This window comes from Vulpes lagopus, chromosome 16, assembly GCF_018345385.1.
Source record: "Vulpes lagopus strain Blue_001 chromosome 16, ASM1834538v1, whole genome shotgun sequence".
NCBI lineage: Eukaryota > Metazoa > Chordata > Mammalia > Carnivora > Canidae > Vulpes > Vulpes lagopus.
In genome coordinates, this window is record NC_054839.1 from 3,356,690 (window position 1) to 3,366,182 (window position 9,493).

The 9,493-nt window shown below is 42.3% G+C and overlaps 1 non-coding gene across 1 annotated transcript; it reads left to right on the plus strand.

Moving 5' to 3' along the window:
- Positions 1-5,092: 5,092 nt before the first annotated feature.
- LOC121477211 lies at positions 5,093-5,200 on the plus strand. Its single transcript, XR_005984140.1, has one exon. It is a non-coding gene; the product is annotated as a U6 spliceosomal RNA (small nuclear RNA).
- Positions 5,201-9,493: the final 4,293 nt, after the last annotated feature.

A 9,493-nucleotide genomic window follows, 5' to 3' on the forward strand; every position in this document is an offset into this window, starting at 1 on the left:
TGCCTTCCACTCCTGCTCTCTCTCTGTCTCTTTCTAACATAAATTAAAAAAAAAAGAAAGAAAGAAAGGAGAGAGAGAAAGTGAGAAAGAAAGAAAGACGAAAGAAGAAAGAAAGAAAGAAAGAAGAAGAAAGAAAGAAAGAAAGAAAGAAAGAAAGAAAGAAAGAAAGAAAGAAAGAAAGAAAGAAAGGAAAAAACAGGCCATAGAGCACTCAAGCATGCCTGTTTGCTGCTGCTGCCGCTGGGAGTGTGGGCTTCATCAGGGCACCTGGCAAGAGCAAGACCTTATTTACTATCTTGCTCATTTGTGCCTCAAAGTATTTTTCCTACACAATTGACTTAGACTTTTTTTTTTTGGTAAGTATGTTGTTGTTGTTGTTTTTCCTGAAGAACTCATTGGTTATACAAATAGCTCTCTGTGCCTCTGGCAGCTGTTTGAATGACTCTTTCTCTCTGCCTCCACACTGAATGGGCAGAAAGAAGACAGAAGGGCAGTGAGGGCCTGAATCACCCTGGCTGAAAGGATGGGTGAGCCCGGGAACCCAAGGCTTTGGGAGTGTGGCTCCGTGGTGGAGGTCTGCCTGGAGAAGGGGACTGCATGGTGATGGCACAAGCTTTCTGAGGAACACCTTTGGGATCGAAAGTGTTTAAGTTCTGCAACTTGCCCCTGTTGTCAAAAGCTTACTTGGAAATCTCAAGCTCCTGTCCCAGGAGCCAGCGGCCTCCTGCCCAGCTTCAACCCTGAAGGCACACTGATGGTTCTTCTTAGGATAAAAGCCACATATAGTCAATAAAAATAAAGCACAAGATGCTGATAAACTAAAGGAAGGAAGAAACATCCGGTGATCCCCCTGCCTGGAGATAATCACAGTTCAATCTCGGGGGGTTATTATTACAGTATTCTTCTGTCCACTTATTTTTATAAAAAGACAATCATACTTGAAACCTTCTTTTCTTATCTTCACTTAATACTATTTGGGGAACATCTTTTCCTTTATCAGATACTGTGTCCAACGCTATTTTGGTGACTCAGTAATACTCAATTGTGAAATATACCTTATTTATTATCAGTAATTCCCTATGAATATATATGACTATTTTAATTAGCTCTGTAATACCACTACTTTAAATTTTTAGTAAATTCTTAATCTTTGCATTTGTGTATGTGTGTGTACACACACACACACACACACACACACACATATCTATATATAGAGAGAGAAACTTAGAAACACAGACATACTTTAGGTTACATTAAAAAATCATAATTTAGGGGTGCCTGGGTGGCTTTAGTGGTTGAGTGCCTGCATTTGGCTCAGGGAGAAATCCAGGGGTCCTGGGATCGAGTCCCTCATCAGGTTCCTCACAGGAAGCCTGCTTCTCCTTCTGTTTGCCTCTCTCTCTTAAAAACAAACAAACAAACAAACAAACAAATCATAGTTTAGTCCTACTTAGAGGTCCAGCACTATAAAAGACACAGGCTATATGTATGTAAGCACCAAGGATTGCAGAGAACATTGGATATCCTTCCTGTATTTATATCAAGCACTTTGGTTATATGCTTGAATTGGATGAATCCCAGGGTAGCGCTCCTCTGTTCCCATAATATGCCCTGCACGCAGTAGCCACCACCAGCAGGCTCAAAACTGCAATGACCATTTTGCAACAAATATTTGATATCTAAAATGGACTCATGGCCTGCAAAAAAAATCTATGTATATTTATTAGATTCTCTCCATTTTCTCTGGAATTTGACTCTTTTTAACATACCCTTTGCTGAAGTGTACTTTCGAGATCCATCCCCTGAGATCCACAAGTGAGGCTTCTGAGCTGCGGCCATCGTTGTTTTAAAGCAGTGATGAGAAATTTCGCGTGCTTGTCATCGACAGCGGATATGTTTATCTGCACCAGCATTCATCAGGGACAAATACCAGATCCACTTGTAATTTCTTCCTTACTGTTGGCAAGCCATTACCAAAATCAAAATTGAGCTGGAGTGAACTTAGAGATTTTATATATATATATACACATACATACATATACACATATATATGTGTGTGTGTATATATATGTATATATTTGTTTTAAAATGATGTTCTAAAATCATAGCTGAAATGTATGGGCACTGGTCCCAGAGCACATTCCCTTCCGTGACAGCACTGCTAGAGAGAAAATGTGTTTGCCCTAGTAAGATTTGCTTTTAGGATTTCTGAATCTGTAGCTTGCAAGAGCCCATCCAGAAAGATGAACAGTTTTTAATCCAGTCTATCCCAGTAAGCAAATATATACCATTACGTGTGGAGCATATTGATATTGCCAACTTAGACAGATGCACATAAATATAAAAGAAAAAGCTTTTGTTTACATTCTTTGATACAGGGCTTAAGATAAGAGAATAAAGGAAATGTGCCAAGTCCTGCCTGCTTCCCTCTGAATCTCCTGAGACTCGTTCCTTTGTCAAATTAAATAATTTCATCTTTAATATAAATGCTTTCATAGGACTCAGTTCTTTTAAAAATACAAATCAAAGCCTTGCAAATCTGAGACTCAGGACCCTGTAGAAACGCAGTGTTTGGATTTTGATGGCAGGACAGCCTCAGGCATGGGCCATGGTACTGAGGCTCATTCACCTCTTGGGTGTTTGACTCCTTGGGTGCTGGACTCCATGGCTATTGGCTGGCACATTGGAAGGCAAATGCTTTGCTTGTTCCTTCTGGTTGTCACCAGTAAAACGGACAGCTAATTCTCCCATGGGTGAGGTGGTGACATCTAAGGGAGGCTTTTGCAAAACATGAGGCAGCTGACCTTGCTGAGGACATGGTCCTCATCGTCGTGAGCTTTCTTCTGGTTGCAGCATATGTGGGGCAGAGTTCTCAGATCAAAACTAGCCAAGATGGGATCCAGTGGCAAAGAGAATTTTACCACTAGACCAATTTCTTATTCCTGTTGTCTGGATTAGTAGAAGCCTCTGTCTAAAAGAAAATGCAGAAGAGAAAATGGGAGTGAGTGGGGAGCAGCCATCTCCTTTCTTGTCTCTAGGTTTTGGAAAGTCCAGTGAACTCTGGGTTTAGGTGCAGTCATCCAGGGTGACCTGCCACCTCCTGCCCTTTCCCACAGAAGACACTCTTCTGCTGCCATCCAGATGGCTCTCTTCTTCCCTTCAAGGAATGGGCGAGCCCCCTGGCTGACAAAACTTCCAGGCCCTGTTTCCTTCTGAGAGGTTTAGATGAAATACACCGTCTGTAGAAAGCCACTTGTTAGTCCTAGTAAGTGCTAGGCCCTGCCCTAAGCTTTTCCATTCAATTCGTCATGTTTTCCTCACAACAACTGCTATGTTTATCTCCCTCCTATACATGAGGCAAGTCCTAGAAGGGTGAAAATTTCCCTAGCTCGTTACATGGGAGCAGCCAGGTTCAAACTACAGAGCTCGGTCTTAGCCAAGTGAGCTGTCCTGAATGTGCCGTGAGCAGCTCTTCTGCCTTCGTGTGAGGAGTTCCCACACACCAAGCCTGGCCCCCAGAGCATCTTCCCCAGAACCGAACTGGGTCCCCAGAGCCTGCTGACTGCCTATGGCACCTCTGATGCTCATGTTCTTGCCTGCCCGTGGGGTGACCTGGGATCAAGGGGTTCCCTGTCTGCAACCAGGGGGAAATGGGCTAGTGGCCCCTCGAAGGGGCTGCTTGGAAGGCCCATGTGGCTGAGTTGGGATGCTCGCATGACCCCCAAGTAGGCTGCTGCAGGGTCACTCTGGGTTTGTTCCCACCCTCTCTCCTCGAGAGGCAGGCTTTCCTCCTGTTAGCTGTCACTGCTTTGGGAGAATCCATTGAGAAATTCCTGCTTGTTGTTCTATTGCAAGTTATTTCTAAATTCAGGAGGAAGAGAAGGAGAAAGAGAAATGAAGACATCCTTGCTCTAGAATTTAACTCTTCTGAAATTGGAAACAAGCATGTCATTTATGTTGAAACTCCAGCCTGGCTTAGCTCACAAACACCATCTATCAAAATTCCTAGCTCGCAGAGTCACTGTGCCAGACTCAATTATAGAGTTAATTCCACCCTAACTGGAAACAGGGGTTTTGGTTCATTTCCTCCAAAATCTCTGGGGATGCCTTTCATGCAATTCCAGTGTGTACAAGTTCAAGCCAGTTCAATTCAGATCAATGGGCACTTTCTGGCTCATCTTCTATGAATGTAGAAATACATGCATGCACGCACCCCCCCCACACACACACACTTACCCACAGGCATGTGGGCGCATGCGCACGTGCACACGGAGTCCTGGGGTCCCTCTAACACTCAGGCAGCATGTCTTTAAGAAGGTACGTCCTTATTCTCCCTTGACATTTGCAAGCCATATATGTTCATTTCTTTGCATTTTCTTTCACAAATTATTTTCTTAGATTGTGACAAGAACAGAACATCGTGTCTTAAAAGAACTCACCACAGACTGTATTACAACATTGCTATCATCAGATCGCTTCCTTCGACGGGAAGAACTCCTGCCGGTTCTAATACACAACTGAGTTGTGGTTTTCACTCCTCATGCTCAGAAAATCGTGGGCAGTACATCATTATGTATCTACCCAGATGCATGCAGAGAAACAGGGTTGTGTACATATGTAAAATGTGACTCGAGTACATCCATTCTTCTCATTAGCTTCAAGATAATACTTGCAAAGTTTTCTGGTTGTTTGCTCCACCAGATATATTAGGTACAATTGTGTAAAATTATCATTTATACATGTGCATTTATACATTTTTAAAACGTAAGTTTGGGGCAGCCAGGATGGCTCAGCGGGTTAGTGCTGCCTTCAGCCCAGGGCGTGATCCTGGAGTGCCAGGATCAAGTCCCACGTCGGGCTCCCTCCATGTAGCCTGCTTCTCCCTCTGACGGTTGTCTCTGCTTCTCTCTCCCTCTCTCTGTGTCTCTCATGAATAAATGAATAAAATCTTAAAAAAAACAAAAACAAAACAAAAACATAAGTTTACATGATTGGAAATATCAGATATAAGAAGAGTCTGACTTCTGACATTATTATAAGATTATGACAACTAGCTTAAGACAAAGCGTAAAACTTCAAAATGTATTAATTAGTGCTTGCTTCAGCGGCACGTATGCTAAAATTAGAAAGATAACAGAGAGGATTAGCATGGCCCCGGTACAAGGATGACATGCAAATTTGTGAAGCATTCCATAAAAAAGGGAAAACTATTAATTAATGAATTAAACTATAAAATTTTCAAAGGCAAGAATATATAAATACCCCAACTTTCTAAACAGAAGTGTGTGCTTAAAGACAAGCCATTGGCTATGGCACTGGTAAACATGTACCTAAGTAGAAAAATATGAAAGCACAGAGTATAATTTGAGCAGATATTCGCATTTCATGAAATGGCAGTATGGTTAATTTTATTAGGTTCTTAAGATATTTATATAAAAAAATCACAATGTGGTCATGTAAGGCAAAATATACTCTTGAACAGGAAAAGCACTTCTGTAAATTATATATAGTATTACCATCACAGACCCAGAAAAGTAGATTGAATAAGAACCACAGAAAAAACAGATGCATATACTTATAATTTAATAGAAAAAATGGTTCGTTTTGTCTTTCTAATGTGAGGATGAACCATTTTTATTTTATTTTTGTTTTATTTCATTTTTTAAAGATTTTATTAATTCATAAGAGACACAGAGAGAGAGGCAGAGACACAGGCAGAGGGAGAAGCAGGCTCCTTGCAGAGAGCCTGACATGGGACTCAATACCGGGACTCTGGGATCATGACCTGAGCCAAAGGCAGATGCTCAACCACTGAGCCACCCAGGTGCCCCCCATTTTGATTTTAGATGTAGCTCCATTACCAAATCTCAGGTGAGTTTTGCTTGTAACTGGTCAGTTACCAAGCATTTCTCAGCCCACATTTTCAAATGGCCAGTGGTTGCTCCTGACGTCAGGTCATCTGAGGTCATCTTGTTGCTCTGAGATGGGTCAGTTGGCTGAATGCACCCCACATCCATCTCAGTCCAAATTTCTGGATTAGTTCTGATGCTGGGACTTCTAACCCAGGTCTTTGGTGATAAAGAAACAGTTCATTTCCAGCATGGAAGGAAAACCATGACTCTCACTGAAAGACAAGAAGTAGAAACCAAAGAACACACCCCGCCCCACCTCACCTGTCCTTCCTGAGAGCCCCCCAGTGGCCTGTGTTGAATCGCAGAGGCTAGCAGAACAGAGGCTCCCGTGGGCTATGTTCTGAAGGGTGCCCCACGCGGAATACCAGAATCTCCACGCCCCAGCACCAGAGCAGGAACCTTTGCTGGAAGACAGGTCCCCAGCAGGGTCACAGGGAGAACCTGCATGCCAGAAGTCACTGAAACCCCCCCCCACACACACACAGTACCTGAGATCTCAAGGCCCAAGGGGTGTTCAGTGTTTTTATTTTTTATTTTTATTTTTAAATTTTATTTATTTATTTATTCATGAGAGAGAGAGAGAGAGAGGCAGACACACAGGCAGAGGGAGAAGCAGGCTCCATGCAGGGAGCCGGATGTGGGACTTGATCCTGGGACTCCAGGATCACACCCTGGGCCAAAGGCAGGCGCTAAACCGCTGAGCCACCCAGGGATCCCCAGTGTTTTTATTCCAACTCCTTCAATCTGGGGGTGGGGAGGCTGAAACTGAGACCAAGAAAGGAGGGAGTGGACATATATGGTCACTGCGGAGCTTACCACACGGCCTCAGTCTCTGAGAAGTGGGGTGCAGTAGTAGGCTCTTCCTAACTGTTGGCCCTTAGAAGGCTCAACCCCTTAGGGTAGGCGGGGGACCTGCCATGGCCCGACAAGCTCAAACCACGCGCATGGGCATGTCCTTAGGAAGAAAAGGCAAGGAGGGCCATCCTTCTTTGTGCAATTGATAGAATAAAAATAAAATCCTAGGACTTACAGAATCTCCCAAGGCAAGCATGCTTGCCGCTCTTTTGGGGTGTCGTGGCCTCGGTCTGACCAGCTTGAGGGCCACTGGGAGCGCCAGTGCGCATGTGGCCCCAGAGCATATTTCTCTTTTCTACTCTTGCCTTTTGAAGTATCTGGCTTCCAGGCATCCAGAACACCGTTTGAACGTAGCACGATCTGTCTGGGGTATAAATAAGTTCTCTCTGATGTGCTGTCACAAAGCAGCCTAAACTCAGACTGGTCCCCAAGCCTCAGTAATTTGGATTGACTCTAGGTTAATGCCTTCCTGGTGCTCGGGTCTGGAAGACGTCCAAGGGAGGAAACCTAAACCCGTGCAAAAGGAGCAGATGTGCAAAGATGTTTTTTAACTTCTCTTCTCATAAATACTTTAAGGAAGTATTCATTTCGTACTTCTTCTTTTTCTTTTTTTTTAAACCTTCCTCTGGGAAGATTAAAAATGAAAGCTTTTTATTTGCTCGGCCTCTGAATTACCTCCATATCTGGAGCTCCACTCACCTGTCTACAATGCCCTTGGAAGAATCTTCCATCCCTTCTGCCTTTACTTTTGATAGCATTACCTGCGTCAGAAACATTTTAACAGGTTCCAACATTCAGTTGGATAAAATTACTCAAATTTGAAAAGCATACTGATGTTTATCTGTATTTATGTAAAAGAGTTTTTTTGGTTGCTGTTACAAGTTCTTAAATGTTTGTTGAATAAATGAATGGATGACTCATAGCCACATCGCTGCTACGATTGGAGACAGACTTAATTTTACATTCTGAATGCATATTTTGAGTATCTATTTGCTGAGAGTTTCTCTTTTTCTTGAAATAAACTTTTTAAAAACATTTTTGGAGTAATTTTAAAATTTCAGGATATTTACCTGGATAGTACAGAGAAGCCCCCAATATTAGCATCCTATGTAGCATCCTATGTGACCACGATACACCTGTGAAGAGCTTGAAATTAATGTGACTGTATTACTTTTAACCCAACTACACAGACTTCATTCAGATTTCACTTAGTTTTCAATTACTATTCCTTTTCTGTCCAGGATCCAATGCAGGATAACGTGTCGCCTTTAGAACAGGTGGTATCTTTTTTTTCTTATAAAATTAAAGGAGGACAAATTGCCCTGTAAAAAAAAAGACAATTGATGAACTTTATCAGGCATCAGCAGGATTATTCTACAAAGGGGCAGACACTACATCCTATAGGATTTGTGTCCAGATGCTGGATGTTATAATTGCCACTGGAGTACAAAAGCAGCAACTGACAATAAGTAAACAAATAGGCAATAATACTGTTCCAATAATACTTTATTTGCAGAAACATGTGGTGGGCCATATTTGAAGCTTAAGCAATAGTTTGCCAACCTCTGATTTTATGGAGCTAACGATCCATCAAATCTGGTGCCATAGTCACTAAAATCTATGTTCTCTCATTTTTACCAAAGCTTTTAGGGCCTTCGTATGCCCTGGTGCAAATGGGCTATGTGCTGAATGTGGGCTTCTAAATGGGGTCTTGTATTGTCTACACTGGGGGTGGCAGAAAGGTCTTACCTGAAGATTTCCCTGATTACTTTTATCTATACCCAGAAATCCTCATCCACAATACTAACAGAATAATCATTATAGACATTTAAATGGCCAATTTAGGATTATTATCACGTGATTGGGGTGTGAGTTCATACCTGCTCTGGGGGCCACTTTTGAACAATTGTTTGGTAAATCTGGTTACTCAATTCCATTTATGTGAAATTTGTTTTTGTAAGATTCATTCAACTTTCATACAGTTACAGTCAGAGGTTACTGTTTTGAAAAGGGTGCTGTTCATTCGGAGTTGTTAATCTTTTTTTTTTTTTTTTAATACAGATTTACTTTTTTAGCTTAGTTTTAGGTTAACAGAAAAATTGAGCAGAAGGCACAAAGGGTTCCCATATATGTCCTGCCCTCACAGATGCACATATTACCGCAATGTCAGGGTGTTTTAGGATGAGATTAACAATCAGTAAACTGAGTAAAGTAGATTGCCCTCCATAATGTGTGTGTGGGCCTAAGGCTTGCCTAGAAGGAAGGCTGACCCTCCCCCAAGTTGGAAAGAATTCCTCCTGCTTGGATGCTTTTCAACAGGGAGATTGGCTTTTCCTGGGTGTCAAGTCTGCCACCCTTTGGACTGGAATTTATGCTGTTTTCTCCCTTGAGTCTCTAGCTCGTAGACTGTGAATCCTGGGATTTGTCAACTTCCATAATCACCTGTGCCCATTCCTTACAATAAATATACACACATTCTATTGGTCTGTTGGTCTTGTTTCTCTGGGGAATCTTGACTAATACCTCCACCAGAATGATCAACTTGTTATAGTTGATGAAGCTGCACTCCCACATTGTTATCACCCAAAGTCCATACCTTAAATGAGAAGACACTCTTGGTGCTGTACAGTCTATAGGTTTAGACAAATGTATAGGCAGGATAGTTCCACTGCTCTACAAATCCTCCATGTTCCACCTATTCACCCCTCTGCTGACTCCCCAACCCC